The following is a 13,268-nucleotide window of genomic DNA, read 5'->3' as shown; positions in this document are numbered from 1 at the left end:
AGAATGTAGCTTTCTATTTTTGTTCAAATAAAGTATTCAGGTGAGTTTCAGGACTATTACTGAGCCGATGTGGATATGCCAGGCGATCACAAGCTCTCTCCCTCACTAGTAACCAAATAAAGCAGTATTCTTGACATGAGAGTGTTGTTTTCTGTCTCTTTTATTACAATTTAATTGCAAAGTGCTCTTAATAATGTAATAACATTTTCACCCTCAAGAAAATCATGACAAGTAAAAAAAAAATTCTCGTTATTTACAAAGATAACAAAATAAAATAAATCATAAAACAGATTTTTCAACAATGCATGCATGCTCTATTGTACAGTTGACATGTTACATAATTTTCTCAATCTCAATTGAACTGTCAAAATCTTAATACAATCATCATAATCTAGAAACACTTACTACAAAATCAATGACATGTCATGTCATTGAGATATATATAAACAAGAAAATGACAGACTTACATGCTACTATTTTCAAATAGTTTTACAAAGTATACCATCATTACCATGTATCATAAGTAATGGTCTTATGGTCCTTTATCTTCACAATATGCAGGCACTCATTGTGTACACATACATGTTGTACTTGCCTATGAATCTCAATGATTAGACATAAGAATTACATAATAAAATGGAAACAAATACTAATGTAAAGGATACAGATGTTGGTCATGCTGTTCACAGGCATCGAATTGTGATTGTACGTTACATGTACATTGTAGCTTGATTAGTTTCAATTGATCTGTAAAGATATAAATGAAATGTGAGTTAGGGGTTAGAATAATCATGCATTGGTACATTTATGAACATGCAATTAATACTTAGTACAAGTATTTATGTATTTCATAATGAAAAATTCAAAGGCACAGAACATGTGTGTACAAAAGTATGATAGCAAAAAAGATGCCAGGCTGACGACGAACGGATGGTGAAACAACGGAGTCATCAAAGAGCTGTCAAGGTGCATGAAATGTAAACCACTCAGGTAGGCAATTAATTAGAGTTATTTTATTCTTAGATATATTGGGTGAACATACATAAAATAAAACATAAAACACAGAAAAGAAAATAGTAAAGGAACAATTTGTTGAAGAAAAAAATAAAAAGGAAAGAGAAAAATAATGTAGATCTAGGTAGAACTTGTGCCACCTGCAAATTATTGTTCTAGCATAATGACGAGGTAAACTACTCTAATATTTTGATGTCAGATCTTAACTAACAATTAAACATGAAATAAATAAACCCAAAAAAATTATCAACAATAGATTTAGATTTCTACTTAGTAAGGACATACCTCGCAGACACACTCTCGGACTTGGAAGACTTGCTCTTCTTCTTGCGTGGTGCTTTAGCAGGTTGTGTTTTCTGATTCCTAGAAAAATAATTTGAGATACAATTTAGCCTAAAACCACATCAAAACATTATATCATGCAAGGCAAAATAATTGACAGACGTAGTAATGGTACAAAATCTGAAATTTTTTACGTGGATTTATTGTAAGCACGTTTGTTTACATTCACTCATTCACTAACAGACACTACACTGCACTTGGAGATTCACTACACTTCACTAAGTAAGAAGTTGTGTAGTCTACAACCTCAACACTAGTACATGGGAATATTGATACGTAAAATAACATTCTATAGGCCTATTATGTCTATGAAGTAGCATTATATTCAACAACAGACACAATAAAAATATATATATCATAATATAATTAAGTTTCAGAAATAAACGTACCTTTTCAGCTATTTTCTGGGGCCAGTTCCGCTCGTCGATGGTCCGTAATTCGACAACAAACTCGTTTCTCTACGAGTGGGACTAGTAATATTTTGAACATTTGTCGGGCTCATTTTCTTGGGAAGAATCACTAAAATGGGATAAGGAGGCATCGGAGTATGAGGAGTCACTATCTCTTGATGAAATTTCATCGCTAGAATAATTGCTGGAAGACATTTTGGTGTGATTTGGAGACGTTTGATGAACGAAAATCAGCAAAAGTCCGATGCGCACAGCAGTGCCAGTGGGGGAAAAAAATAACGGGTAATTTTCAAATTACGTACTTGCGTACTGTCCTCTACGTTGAAACTTTGCGCACACATAGAACGGGAATATCTCGATCGAATGCTTTTTTTTCTATCATTAAAGGAGATTTTTTTTGGTTGAAATTTCTATGTGTACATTTTCTTTTTACACATGGTTTATGTATGGTTATCTTTGAGTGCACTAGTCACTACTATAGTTTGTAAATAAAATCAAGAATATTAATAAAGGAACAAAATTGAAATTTCGTACATTTTCTTTTTACACATTGTTTATTTATGGTCATCTTTGAGCTCACTATTCAATATGTGACCCCACAGCTAAAAACAACCAATAAGTCGCAAAATGAACAACAGAGATAATGGCAGGAGAAGCGGGCTTTTTGAATAGGATGCCAGTCATAAACAATGAAAATATGCAAGTTTAGAAAATAGACAAAAAATAGTTTACAAATTTGTATCATGTCATAAAAAATTTAAGTGCAAAAAATAGGAAGAAAATAGTACTCGCAAATAGGTAAAAAGAAGTCTGAAAAAGATAAAGGTGAAAAAAATAGGGAAAAAATTGTCTGAAAAAGATTAAGGTGAAAAAATAGGGAAAAAATAGTCTGAAAAAGATTAAGATGAAAAAATAGGGAAAAAATAGTCCTATTTTTTTTTGAGAAAATAGGCAAAAAATAGTCTGAAAAAGATGAAGGTGAAAAAATAGGGAAAAAATAGTTTGGTACTCGAGAATAGGAAAAAATATAACTATTTTTTTTCTATTTTCTTTTAAAAAAATAGGAATAAAATAGTCCACAAAAGTTGAAGGTAAAATAAATGGGGGAAAAAAAGTTTGTGCTTGAAAATAGGAAAAAAATAGGACTATTTTTTTCCTGTTTTCTTATAGGAAATAGGAAAAAAATAGTCTGAAAAAAAATATAGGTGAAAAAAATAGGGAAAAAATAGTTTGTACTTGAAAATAGGAAAAAAATAGGACTATTTTTTTTCCTGTTTTTTTATAGGAAATAGGAAAAAAATAGTCTGAAAAAAAATATAGGTGAAAAAAATAGGGAAAAAATAGTTTGTGCTTGAAAATAGGAAAAAAATAGGCCTATTTTTTTCCTATTTTCTTGAAGGAAATAGGGAAAAAATAGTCTGCATTTCCAGAAAATAGGGAAAAAATAGGAAAAAAATAGGGAAAAAATATATTTTCGCAACACACAAAACTACTAGGGATGCGCTGCGGACTGCGTACGTCTCTGCCGTGCCCGTATCCCTGTGTGTATCTGACGCGAAGGCAATCTGAATGTATAGGCGGTGACAGAGGCCAAAAATCCTGATTTTAGTTATCCTCTAATTGCTGTCTGTCATCAATTATCCCTTCAAAAATTATGTGTGACACCGCCTTATGTAGACTAATCGAGATGGCTTGACTCCAACGTTAATAAATATAAGGAGTAAAGCATAATTTGTTGATTAACGTTCGATTGGATCTAGCTTTGATGTTGTATAAAACAAATAATGAATGTTTTTCATTCGTTTAATAGTGCAAATATTTTCATTCGCTGAAAGATTAACGTTAATTCTATTCAACTCGGATGACGCCTCGTTGAATAGAATGTTAATCGTTCAACTCATGAAAATATTCGCACTATTGAAGTCATAACCATTCATTATTTGTATACTATAGCCCAAAGATGTGGAAATAACACACATAGGCCTATGTGTTGAATTTCATGATCAATTTATCCTTAAATTGGAAAGAAATCAATGCATTATATACCGTAATTTCTACGGCATTCAATATTTTATCTATTTAATAATGAAGTAAAGTTAATTCCCCTTTACTAGGTTTATGATTCTTTCATAGTAGATTAATTGACTCTCTTTATTGTCTTTGTAAAGCGTATACAGTGAGAGTAAAAAAAAAGTTTACACGTAGAAAACATTTAAGAATAGTATAGTATTAATGACTGCTTTGAGAGAAATAGTTGTTTTATTACGCTCAAGGGAAGGTTAGAATTGTGCTATTCCCCGAGGCTTGCCGAGGGGAATAGCCCAATTGTAACCTTCCCGAGAGCGTATGAAAACAACTATTTCTCGAATATTAAAGCAGTCATTAATACTTTTATATGCCGAAAAAAAATAGACTAAAAAATAAAAAATAAAAAATAATTTATATTTTTGTCGAAGACGGGATTCGAACTCTTGCGTACAACAAGAGGTGTATCGAAAACCAACGCTTAGACCACTCGGCTATCGCGCGCCGTTAACATGCTTGGCAGTTTTCTCCAATATATACATTAAAATGGACTGAAAACGGCTCCGCGTGAGGGATGCTTCGCAAAAGCTCCATGAAACGGACCCTTCTTTTACTTTTGCAATGCATATTGGCACGAACTTAGATCAAGATCTATCGGCAGATGTTGTTTTTTTGTTTTTGAGAGTTAATTTTCGTCTTCATGTCAACAATGCAAGATAAAATTGTCGGTAAGATCGATCGAGATTCAATTGTATTGAAATTGCCGACCAATTTTTCGCACACGTATGGTATCCTCCATCGCTCAAACCATTTTTTAACATGTAAACCTATGGGGTAACCATGGAGACTGACCTATTTTTTTAATAACCATGGTTATTAAAAATATTGAAATGTTTTAAGCATGGTTACCGGGAATTTTACAGGAACAGTTGAAGTTTATGAATGCAATTCGACCAATCAGATGGCTGGATTTCTTAAGTGAGGTATATAATAAATTATTATACATCTTATGACATTATCCCAAATCATTTGGTATCTTTTTTGTGTGATATGTGGTCACACTTGAATGAACAGGAGACATTGTTTAAAAGAGTGCAAAAATCGACTTGCGCCAAAGTGATGCCTTTGTTATGTTTTATTAAAACAATTGGGATTAGGGTATTAATACGGTCTTTGCAGATCCAATAACATCCTAAGAAAAATAATCATGCCACACATATTATAACACACACAAAGTCACACTCAGCAAGTCACCTACACACACACACGCACGCACGCATACACACTTCCGCGCACTCGCGCACTCGGATAAATAAAAAATACACGCAGCCAAATCATTATTACGCCATGAACATTCCTGTAAAATCGCGAATTTCCTATTTAATATCAATACGGAATCTAAATTCAATCAAGTTAGGTGCATCGCAATGAATTGTTTCTCCCAAAGGACTCGGTCAGTCTGCATCCAAATGTATAAGTGTGCGTGAGTTCCTTGTGCGCGCGCGTGTGTGTGTGTGTGTGTGTGACTTTGCTTCTGAAAAAAAGCATATGCAATGCATCTCATTTGATACATGTACATTCAATTCCCTCTCTCACTTTAATACTTCTTGCACTCTCGCAAACAATGCCTCCTGTTCATCCAAGCGTTAACTCACATACCACAAATAAATGACAATTTCCTGAGTCTAAACTTTTTTTTGACTCGCACGGTATAGAGACATACCAATATTATTCGCTATACTAAAGCATGAATATTATTATTATGGAATTATGTCAGGTATAATCTTCCATCAAAATTATGTCACGAATTTTTATGTTCAATTCAATCATATTTTCTTAAAGGGGATACAAGAAATAAATTTGAAATATGAATTTGATAACTGAAATTTCCAGAAAATTGTTCTTTGTCCAGTGTCATTGGTGTGAGAAAAACTTCCAAAAGAAGTGAAAGACCGAGTCATCAAAAGTATTGATTTCAGAGAATCCATGCGCAGGAGGTGTATAGAAGATTTAGTTAATGATATTCTTATAATATATCAGTGGTTATAAGGGCAAGTGTGCATGTCAGCAATTAAGAGGAACAGGGGAAGGATATATTGTGTGTTTTAATAAAATAAAAACTCATCATTTCAATTCTGTATAATAATATGCTTAAAAATAGGACATTCAATTTCTTTTTTAAAGTATTTAATTTTATTCTGGAAAAAAAGCAATGCTGGTTCTTAATTTTGTGAAATAAAGTCAATGAATACAAAATTTAAAGCCTATCCTTCAAACTATCCTTCAAACTGTCTTTGCCTCTGAACTCAATCTACTTACCTTTTCTTCGTCAAGAATATTAACTTGTCCTACTCTGGTCAAAATTTCCAGGGAGTCGCTTATTTTAATATCAAACTAATCTAATAAAAAGCATACGATTCCGAAAAGCACACGTTTGGAACTTTGAACGAAATCGGGCAATAGAATTCTGGAAAGTTGTATAGGAAAGGGAACTTCAAATTATCTAATTCGGTTATGTCACTGTGATGTATAGTGCCGGACAACATCCCAATTGTTCCGACAAACAACTAACTAGAATGTTTATGTGCGTTTTTGTTTTTTTGCAAAATGTAAGACTCTTTGTTTTGTTTTTTGTTTTTTCTAGAGGGCTCAGACATGGCGGAAGGGGCACCAGTCTATATTCTACTAGATAAGTTTCTTCAAATTTCCCTTTTTTAGTCACGAAACCCATTTAAGAAATAAAAAAGCTTCGCGTCACCCCAATTCCCGAATTCATCACAGAAGGTTCACTTTGCATCACTCTGGCACTTGCCATGTACACATGTACCAGCATGTTCTATTCTGAATTTTTCTAGCGAGCGAAGCGATTGAGTAATACTTTAATATATACATATATATATATATATATATATATATATATATATATTTGCAATCAACGCACTTGATAAGACGTACGATAATGTATGCGGGCACCTCGCCGAGGAATACATACATGAATACAATTTTTTTTTTAAATATTCGGCCACCTAGATAAACGATATGAGGATATTTGCTCATCTCATTGCCCAAACGTTGCAAGCGAGTGAAGCGATTGAGCATGGTAAGTTAAAACGATACAAAAATATATGAAAGTACATCGCTGTCAAATTGATTTTTATTCGGGCACCTCGTTGCCCACATAAAAAAGTATTCAGGCTCTGCCTGGAGTCATGTTGTTTCTAAATATTGCAGGCGAGGAAGACAGACTCTTTATTATATTCAAAATGCTATTTCCTCATACTCTCGCTGCTTCTAACATTTGGTTTGCATGAAATCGACGCTATTCCATCAATAATTTTGTTGTTTATTATCTAATTTCTCTCGTATCACCCCTATAGATGTCTTGCGGCACTCCGGTAGTAAAACGCTGACAATTATATGGTCAAAAATCTAGGGGCAGATTACCCAGGCCGGGAGGGATAAACTCCTTGCCCCTTTAGAGTGAAAATACGGTGTATTTTAAAGTGAAACGCACACAAATAAGTACGCTCTCCGCTCTCTCTCCCTCTCTCTCTCTCTCTCTCTCTGATCTCTCTCTCTCTCTTTCTCTCCCCCTCTTTCCCTCTCTCTCTCTCTCTCTCTATCCCTCTTCCAGTAAAGACATGTTAAAGTTATGCTTAAAACAAAAAATACCTAATTTTTATGTTAACTGTCTCGTAACTTGGAGCGAACTTAAATATATTCAATTTCCACAAGTTATGAATGTTGAAAATCAAGTATTGTGGTACAATAGTAATATTACACATGAGAGCAAACCTCTCTTTTTTAAAGAATGGTTTAGAAAAGGCATTATAACAATGAATGACATTGTAGAAAATGGACGTTTTCGGCCAAGAGAACATATTTGTAGAGTGCTTGGCTCAAATTCTTTGCTAGTTGATTTTATGTATACGAAGCTTAAAAATGCGATCCCAAAAATGTGGATCGAAAGAATTCAAGATGTTAATTACGCAAATGACGATAAAACAAATTCACAATTCGAAGGCGACTTATACGAAATAAGAACACTTGATTTTATAAGACTATCTTCAATGAAATCTAGCCATTTCTATAGCCTATTGTGTGACTTTAAGAAAAGAGAACCAGCTGTATTAACATTTTGGGAAGGTAAACTGAACCTTGTCATTGATTTTGATTGGAGAGATACATTAAAATTTAAGTTTAAGACATTGAAAAACAATAAAATAAAACAACTCAACTTTAAGACATTTCATAGGATTTTACCCTTTAGATACAATCTGTGCAAATGGAAAATTGTAAATGAAAACCTTTGCATTTTTTGTAAAACAGCAGAATCTTTCGTTCATGTTCTTTTAGAGTGCCCGAGCGTAAAGCTTTTCTGGAAACGTATTGTGGAATTGATTGAATTGAACTTTAAAGAAAAAATTATATTAAACGAAGAATTATTAATTGCTGGTTTTGATTTCAAACATGCAAATGGAGCAGATATAAATACAATCGTTGCATATGCTCAATACGCAATCTATTTGATGTATATGTTAAATTATTTTCAAGGTAAACCATACAACAGCTTTTTCATATGGCATGTTTTTAAATACGAGTTACTCTTGGATAACATCTCGGATGTTGTTTCAGGGGCTCTCGGGACATAGTATTTTTTTTTTGGAGAGTTTTTGAGAGCTTTTGAAATAGCATCTGGGAACTAAGGAAAATCTTCGGGGATATTTTATATCACTGAAGATTTTCTCTTAATAGTTTAAGAAAATACTTAAAGTGAATGTAAAATTTTGTTATGATGTAATGATTTGTGTGTTGGTTATTTTTGTAAATGAATAAAGTACCTCTGACAAGAGGAAAATAAAAAAAAAAAATTCTGAATTTTTCTAGCGAGCGAAGCGATTGAGTAATACTTTAATATATACATATATATATATATATATATATATATATATATATATATTTGCAATCAACGCACTTGATAAGACGTACGATAATGTATGCGGGCACCTCGCCGAGGAATACATACATGAATACAATTTTTTTTTTAAATATTCGGCCACCTAGATAAACGATATGAGGATATTTGCTCATCTCATTGCCCAAACGTTGCAAGCGAGTGAAGCGATTGAGCATGGTAAGTTAAAACGATACAAAAATATATGAAAGTACATCGCTGTCAAATTGATTTTTATTCGGGCACCTCGTTGCCCACATAAAAAAGTATTCAGGCTCTGCCTGGAGTCATGTTGTTTCTAAATATTGCAGGCGAGGAAGACAGACTCTTTATTATATTCAAAATGCTATTTCCTCATACTCTCGCTGCTTCTAACATTTGGTTTGCATGAAATCGACGCTATTCCATCAATAATTTTGTTGTTTATTATCTAATTTCTCTCGTATCACCCCTATAGATGTCTTGCGGCACTCCGGTAGTAAAACGCTGACAATTATATGGTCAAAAATCTAGGGGCAGATTACCCAGGCCGGGAGGGATAAACTCCTTGCCCCTTTAGAGTGGAAATACGGTGTATTTTAAAGTGAAACGCACACAAATAAGTACGCTCTCTGCTCTCTCTCCCTCTCTCTCTCTCTCTCTCTCTCTCTGATCTCTCTCTCTCTTTCTCTCCCCCTCTTTCCCTCTCTCTCTCTCTCTCTCTATCCCTCTTCCAGTAAAGACATGTTAAAGTTATGCTTAAAACAAAAAATACCTAATTTTTATGTTAACTGTCTCGTAACTTGGAGCGAACTTAAATATATTCAATTTCCACAAGTTATGAATGTTGAAAATCAAGTATTGTGGTACAATAGTAATATTACACATGAGAGCAAACCTCTCTTTTTTAAAGAATGGTTTAGAAAAGGCATTATAACAATGAATGACATTGTAGAAAATGGACGTTTTCGGCCAAGAGAACATATTTGTAGAGTGCTTGGCTCAAATTCTTTGCTAGTTGATTTTATGTATACGAAGCTTAAAAATGCGATCCCAAAAATGTGGATCGAAAGAATTCAAGATGTTAATTACGCAAATGACGATAAAACAAATTCACAATTCGAAGGCGACTTATACGAAATAAGAACACTTGATTTTATAAGACTATCTTCAATGAAATCTAGCCATTTCTATAGCCTATTGTGTGACTTTAAGAAAACGCTGACAATTATATGGTCAAAAATCTAGGGGCAGATTACCCAGGCCGGGAGGGATAAACTCCTTGCCCCTTTAGAGTGGAAATACGGTGTATTTTAAAGTGAAACGCACACAAATAAGTACGCTCTCCGCTCTCTCTCCCTCTCTCTCTCTCTCTCTCTCTGATCTCTCTCTCTCTCTTTCTCTCCCCCTCCCTCCCTCTCTCTCTCTCTCTCTCTATCCCTCTTTTTCCATACGCGTTCCATCTTGAATACACTTCTTTCGTTCCCATTTCTCTTTCTTCTCTGTTGTACACTGCATGGAGGACGCAGATCTGATCACCCCTAAACATGTTTCGCTAGTTTGACAAACAATAGGTATTATCAAGGAGATTTTTACAGAAAACATCTATCTGTTATTACTGCACAACCTTACAAACTATTTAGGTTAGTAGTGACTGGGTAGGCCCTATTGTGGCTTTACAAACATGTCCTCATTGGACAAACTGGATTTGAACTTTATGTCGACCATTTATACTTAGTCTGTAGTTTGAAAATTTTAGCATAAGTACTTATCCGGAAGTTTGCAGCATATTTCAATATAAACACGACCAAAAAGTAACTCCCCCTTAATAAAAACCAACGTAACTTTTTAACGAAAAGGTTTTGAGCAAAAACAATTGGCCGGAGTGTTTCACACTTATTGAATAATTTCTCTGTGAAAATGACATTGATCTATTGATTCATGCATGAGTTTGCAAAAATTAAATGCAAAATGTTCATTTTCCAAAAGTCACAAGGGTCATTTTGGGAATTCTGTGAAACAGGATTTTAGCGAATTCGGTTTCTGGTGCATATTTGTGTGTTGTTGTTTATCATCCGTCGCTTGAACCCCTTACACCTACCCCGACACTTTTTCTCGCTATTATGGTTGGGTGGGCACAATAAAAATAAAAAAAACCTTCTGAATTTGAAATTGCAAAATCCAATCAGCTGACGATATTAGAGTAGGAACCCCTGGCAAGAATATCACATGAGAGTGTGGGGCGGGGCGTTGCCTCGTAGCCCCCACATAATTTAGAGGGTAATATAACATTGATTTGTTGTTGTACAAATGCCATTTTCGGTACAGGGCTTCCTTAAGACCTACTGAACGATATTTGGGAAGGAGCCCCTGGCAAGAATATCATTGGTGATGGTGGTTATTTTACCCGATTGCTGATAAAGCATAAATGCTTGAAGGTAAGCAACTAGGCTTTAGGTTCTCTCTTTAGGGGGCTCCTACCCTACAATTATTCAGCAGGTCCTAATAGAGCCTTGTACCAAAAATGGCGTTTTTACAACAAAAACTCAATGCTATTACCTTATAAATTATTTGTGGGCTACGAGGTGACGCCCCCGCCCACACCAAATGGCGTTTTTACAACAAAAACTCAATGTTATTGCCACATAAATTATTTGTGGACTAAGAGGTGACGCCCCCACCCCACACCATTATATGATATTATTGCCGGGGGTTCCTACCCTAATATCGTTCAGTAGGTCCTAAGGAAGCCCTGTACCAAAAATGGCATTTGTACAACAACAAATCAATGATATCAAATTATTTTGGGGCTCCAAAAAGACGCCCCCCGCCCCCGCACCCTTTAAATTGCATTTGTGCCGACGGCTCCTAGCCTAATATCGTTTAGTAGGTCCTTAGGAAGCTCTGTACCAAAAATGGCGCTTTTATCCGGCAATTATCGATATTCGATAAATTTGACGCTAGGCCGCCTGACTAAATTGTTACCGTCGTGAAAAAGAAGTACACAGCGTCCTCTGAGTTGGTCAACGTTTTTGACTTCCAAGTACATTTTATATGAATTGAAATCACAAAATATAACGCAATAGTTTTGTGAATTTCTAATGAATAATTCTCATGACATTTTTAAGCGCATGTCAGATGAGTAAGTTGAGAATTTTGTAAAATATCTAGAAGAAAATAAATATTACTTTGATTCAGTTTTTTTAATAATTTGTCTTACTCAAAACTTGTAATAGATCTAGAGCTATTTAGCGGATTGCGAACGGGTGCGATATGGTATCGCTTGGGTATACTCCGGGGCGATGGGGTTGAAAGTGCGAGTACGCAGGGCTATGTTAGAAGCAAGCTGTAGCCTGCAAAGCTGATTCATGCAGGAAGTCCATGTGTTAATATGATTTCTTGAAGAAATCATCATAAAACTATTGTAAAAAGGGCCCCAGTAGATGGCAGTAGACCATCATTTTTTCGGAGGGCATTGAACGTTTCACAAAGCCTTGTCATTGAGCTGCAGGTTTGAAATAGGTTCGATGATTCTCTTGTTTAACTCAAAATTATTGTAATTCAATGAGGAGTTCAATCAAATATTTGTCCGTTGGGGCTGGAGATCCTTTTTTCTTCCTCTATATGATCGTTTTTCAGATTATAGGGCGGGGAGGGGCGCACCAACTTTTCGTAATGCACAGTTTCTTTATAAGGAGCTCCATAAAAAGGGCAAATGTAGATTAGGGACAACAAAAAAATGCCATTACCATGCACCTCCCCGATTAATGCATCGGCATTTATTATTCCTCATCAACACCATGCACCATGTTGATAACACGCATATCAGGCAAAGAAAATAAGAATGATTTGTGAATACATTTTGTTAATGTTATTCAAGGGGCGTAATAATTTATTGCTCATGCATGCTGATTGTGGTAATGATTTAGGCCTAAACTCTTCTCTTCTAAAGAGTAATCAATCGTTTTACGCCAGTGTTCCTTTAGAATCAGGGTGCCAATTATAAGATTTGTATTACGACTTGTACACCCAGTCCAGCTGTATGTTCTTCCAATCCCACTAAAATGTTCTATTAGCAATTATTGTTATCGGCAAATGTGTAATATTGAGGTCCTAATTAATTCTGATTTTATCGGCATTATGTCCTAAAAAGTTGATATATTCTAAAGGGTAGGGGGTGGGGGTCCCTCCATTTCATTATCCGTCGATCTTGTTGTCTAATACGCAGCATCTTCTCCATCTGTTTTATTTCAAATGTCAGAAAATTAAAAACATTTTCACATTTCAAATATCAAACTTCGCGCATTGGTAATAGTTTGCCCTGAATAGCATTAAAAACGACAAGAGAGCATTTAATGTATTTGATTATTGTTCTATTATAATCTTGAATTATTTATTTTATACATTTATTTGTTTGTTTATTCAGATCCTACGCCTTCTCAGGTCAAGCTAGAAACTTGCCAAACAAATTGGAAATGAGAATTCATAATGCAGCGGCGGAGGAGCCTGCATGTCTGAATTGGAGGGGGGCGAAATTTACTTTG

The 13,268-nt window shown here is 34.7% G+C and overlaps 1 long non-coding RNA gene across 1 annotated transcript; it reads right to left on the bottom strand.

Annotated features, from left to right (window-relative positions):
- Positions 1–244: 244 nt before the first annotated feature.
- LOC115926613 lies at positions 245–1,738 on the bottom strand. The gene is made up of 2 exons (XR_004065165.1): positions 1,300–1,738; positions 245–747 (listed from the first exon to the last, which is right to left on the bottom strand). It is a non-coding gene; the product is annotated as an uncharacterized LOC115926613 (long non-coding RNA).
- Positions 1,739–13,268: the final 11,530 nt, after the last annotated feature.

This window comes from Strongylocentrotus purpuratus, unplaced genomic scaffold, assembly GCF_000002235.5.
Source record: "Strongylocentrotus purpuratus isolate Spur 01 unplaced genomic scaffold, Spur_5.0 spur5_scaffold_2, whole genome shotgun sequence".
NCBI classification, from domain to species: Eukaryota; Metazoa; Echinodermata; class Echinoidea; order Camarodonta; family Strongylocentrotidae; genus Strongylocentrotus; species Strongylocentrotus purpuratus.
The sequence above is the reverse complement of the archived record's forward strand: the minus strand, read 5'-3'. Positions and strand labels throughout refer to the sequence as shown.